This window comes from Mesocricetus auratus, unplaced genomic scaffold (assembly GCF_017639785.1).
Source record: "Mesocricetus auratus isolate SY011 unplaced genomic scaffold, BCM_Maur_2.0 Super-Scaffold_6730, whole genome shotgun sequence".
Taxonomy (NCBI): domain Eukaryota; kingdom Metazoa; phylum Chordata; class Mammalia; order Rodentia; family Cricetidae; genus Mesocricetus; species Mesocricetus auratus.
This window is the reverse complement of record NW_024429184.1, coordinates 68,410,951-68,415,208: the sequence shown is the minus strand read 5'-3', so window position 1 is coordinate 68,415,208 and position 4,258 is coordinate 68,410,951. Positions and strand designations below refer to the sequence as shown.

At 41.5% G+C, this 4,258-nt stretch overlaps 1 pseudogene; it reads right to left on the bottom strand.

Annotated features, from left to right (window-relative positions):
• Window positions 1–2,259: 2,259 nt before the first annotated feature.
• On the bottom strand, window positions 2,260–3,053 carry LOC101831549 (annotated as a pseudogene).
• Between the last annotated feature and the right edge of the window lie 1,205 nt (window positions 3,054–4,258).

Here is a 4,258-nt window from a genome sequence, read left to right as displayed (position 1 = left end):
TCAGCAGGTGGGATTATGAGCTGGCAATTCCTTGCTCCATGTCTAAAATGTATATATGAGTAAGTACATAGCATGTTTGTCTTTTTGTGACTAGGATACCTCACTCAGGATGGTTTCTTCTAGTACGATCCATTTGCCTGTGAATTCCAAGGGTCCATTGTTTTTTTCTGCTGAGTAGTACTCCATTATGTAAATGCACCATATTTTCTTTATCCATTCTTTGCTTAAGGAGCATCTAGGTTGCTTTCAGGTTCTAGATATTACAAATAACGCTGCTATGAACATAGTTAAACAGATGTCCTTGTTGTATGAATGTGCATCTTGATGTATGAATGGGTATATGCCTACGAGTGGAATTGCTGGGTCTTGCGGTAGACTGATTTCCATTTTCCTGAGGATCCACCATACTGATTTCCTGTATGAGTCTGCACTCCCACCTGCAGTGGAAGAGTGTTCCCTTTTCTCCACAACTTCTCCAGCATAAACTGTCATTGATGTTTTTGATTTTAGTCATTCTGACAGGTAAGATGGTATCTCAGATTTGTTTTGATTTGCATTTCCCTGATGACTAAGGATGTTGAACACTTTCTTAAGTGTCTTTTATCCATGTTAGATTCCTCTATTGAGAATTCTCTATTTGGTTCTGTACCCAACTTTTCAATTGGATTTTTTGGTGTTTTGGTGACTACCTTCTTGAATTCTTTGCATATTTTGAAATCAGCCCTCTGTCAGATGTGGGGATAGTGATTATTATTCCCATTCTGTGGGCTGCCATTTTGTCTTGCTGACTGTGTCCTTGGCCTTACAGAAGCTTCTCAGTTTCAGTAGGTCCCATTTATTAATTGTTGACCTCACTGTGCTGCTGGATGCAGTCTTCTGTACCAGTTCCTTCAAGGGTACCTCCCACTTTCTCATCTAAGAGGTTCAGTGTGGCTGGATTTATGTTGAGGTCTTTGATCCATTTGAACTTAAGTTTTGTGCATGGCAGTAGATATGGATCTATCTGCAGTCTTCTACATGCCAGCATCCAGTTATGCCAGCAAAATTTGCTGAAGATGCATTTTTCCATTGTGTAATTTTAGCTTCTTTGTCAAAGATCAGGTGTTCTTGGGATGTTCAGTTTGATTCTATTGGTCTACCTGTTCATTCTTATGTCAATACCAAGCTGTTTTCAGAACTATAGCTCTATAACAGAGTTTGAAGTTAGAGATGGTGATGGCTCCAGACATTGGGTCTTTGTTTTTCCATACAAAATTGATTATTGTTCTTTCAAGGTCTGTGAAGAATTGTGCTGGGATTTTAATGGGGATTGCATTGAATCTGTAGATTGCTTTTGGCAGGATTGCCATTTTCACTACATTGATCCTACCTATCCAAGAGCATGGGAGATCTTTCCATTTTCTGAGAGCTTCTTTAATTTCTTTCTTTAAAGACTCAAAGTTCTTGTGATACATGTCTTTCACTTGTTTGGTTAGCATTACCCCCAAGGTATTTTATGTTGTTTGTGGCAATTGTAAAGGGTGATGTTTCTCTCAGATTTCTTTCTCAGCCCTTTTATCATCTGTATATAGTAGGGCTACTGATTTTCTTGAGTTGATCTTGTAGCCTGCCACTTTGCTGAAGGTGTTAATCAGCTGTAAGAGTTCCCTGGTAGAGTTCTTTGGGTCATTTATGTAAACTATCATATTATCTGCAAATAGTGAAAGTTTGACCTCTTCCTTCCTAATTTGTATTCCCTTGATCCCCTTTTTGTCATATGGCAATGGCTAGAACTTCAAGTACAATGTTGAAAAGATATGGAGAGAATGGACAGCCTTGTCTTGTTCCTGATTTTAGAGGAATTGCGTTGAGTTTCTGTCTATTTAGTTTGATGTTGGCTGTTGGTTTGCTGTATATATCTTTATTATGTTTACGTATGTTCCTGTTATCCCAGATCTCTCCAAGACCTTTATCATGAAGGGGTGTTGGATTTTGTCAAAGGCTTTTTCAACATCTAATGAGATGATCATGTGGTTTTTCTTTTTCCTTTTAATTTAGGGGAGGATATATTCCAATTTGAAGAAGGGTGAAGGCCTTTCAGTTGTGTAGTCCAATCAGGACATTTTCAATACTGGACAGGACAGGACTGGATGGGATGGAAGGATCTGTTCTGCCTGGCTGCACTCTCCTGGCCCTGCCACAAAAGCTGGTGGCAGCAGGTAGCTGCAGAGTTAGTTGGCAATGCTCCTGAGGATCTTGAGTGTTTAGCAACTCAGCAGGTCAAAAGTCTGACAACAGTTGTCCTCCCCTGGTGCACAGAAGCTTCACCTCAGACACCTGAATGGTGATTCCACAGCCACTGCACCCAATGACTTTGTTGTAGAGATTGGACAGCAGGCCTTTCAGGTGGACGTTATTATCCACATACATATACTGCAGTTCTCAAGAGTGAGCTAACTCAAGTGGCAAAAAGGCAAGACGGTTTCCAGCCATAGAGAGCTCGTTGAGGCTGGGCAGCTGGCAGAGATGGCGCAGCACACACCATAGCTGATTGCGGTCCACAGTGAGGTACTGAAGAGAAAGACACAGGTGAATTGTCTTGGGAAAAGCTAGCAAATGATTGGTAGAAATGTCTAGTGTCTGCAGTTCCTTTAAATCGCCAAACTCTGGAGGTAGTAATTGTACTTGGTTGTTAGCTAATGGAAGACGACAATGCTTTCAGATGACCAATTTCCAGGCAAACAGTCTTTAAGGCATTGTCCCTAAGACCCACACACTGGAGTTTTCACAAGGGAGTCCATGGCTTCCGGAACCACAACTATATTATTTGAGTGAAGGAGCAGTTCCACAATGTTTGGCAGCTTCTGGGGGAGGTTTTCTGGCAAGGTTGTGAGTGAGTGCCTTTTCACATAGAGCCCCTCCAGATGTTGCAGCCCTTCATCTTTCAGTAACTCCAATGGGAAATGGTGGATATTCCTGTAATTTCAGAACAAATTCTTGTGCTTTTCAAGCCCGGCCACAGAGATCGTCTGACAAAGTTCAGATGCTATGACTGAACATATACGATCTGGCATGCTGCAGCACTACATCTTGTCAAAATTGATCCATTTTCTCAAAGAACCAACTCTTGGTTACATTACTTCCTTGTATTGTTTTCTTTGTTTCTACTTTATTGGTTTCAGCCCTCAATTTGATTATTTTCTGTGTTTTTTTTTTTCCTCCAAGGTGAGTTTGCTTCTTTTTGTTATAGAGCTTTCAGTTGTGCTGTTAATTCTCTAGCTTGACTATTCTCTGGTTTCTTCATGTGGGCACTTAGTGATACAGACTTTACTCTTGGGGCTGCTTTCAAAGTGTCCCATAAGTTTGGGTATGTGTGTCTTCATTTTCATTGAATTCTAGTAAGTCTCTAATTTCTCTATTTCTTCCTTCACCCAGGAATGGTGCAATTGCTCATTGCTCAATTTCCATGAATTTGTAGGGTTTCTGAAATTTGTGTCGTTGTTGAAATCTAACTATAAAGCATGGTGGTCTAATAAGAATCAGGGAGTTATTCCAAAATTTTGTATCTGTCAAGGTTTGCTATGCTGCTGAGTATGTGGTCAATTTTAGAGAAGGTTCCATGTTTGCTGAAAAGAAGGTATATTCTTTTATGCTTAATGGAATGTTCTATAGATGTTTGTTAAAACCAATTGGGTCATAACTTCTGCTATTTCCTTTGTTTCTTTGTTAAGTTTCTGTCTGGGGTCCTGTCTAGTGGTGAGAGTGGAGTGTTGAAGTCTCCCACTATAAGTGTGTGAGATTTTGTGTGTGATTTGAGTTTTAATAATGTTTCTTTTATGAATGTGGGTGCTTTTGTATTTGGGGCATAAATGTTCAGAATTGATACTTCATCCTGATGGATTTTTTTCTGTGACAAATAGGAAATAATCACACAGGAAAGACATCAGCCCCTCCAAGACCCCAACCCCAGTGAGTCCAGCTTCAGGTGAGATTGGGTCTCTGGCGGGGACCGCCCACCCATCCCCCATCCCCCTTGATCTTCAGGGCCACTCCTGGCATCCAGAAGACCCGCCCACACAGGAAAGACATCAGCCCCTCCAAGACCCCAACCCCAGTGAGTCCAGCTTCAGGAAAGACATCAGCCCTTCCAAGACCCCAACCCCAGCGAGTCCAGCTTCAGGAAAGACATCAGCCCTTCCAAGACCCCAATCCCAGTGAGTACAGCTTCAGGAGACCTGCCCACACAGCAAAGAAGTCAACAATTCCAAGACCCCAACCC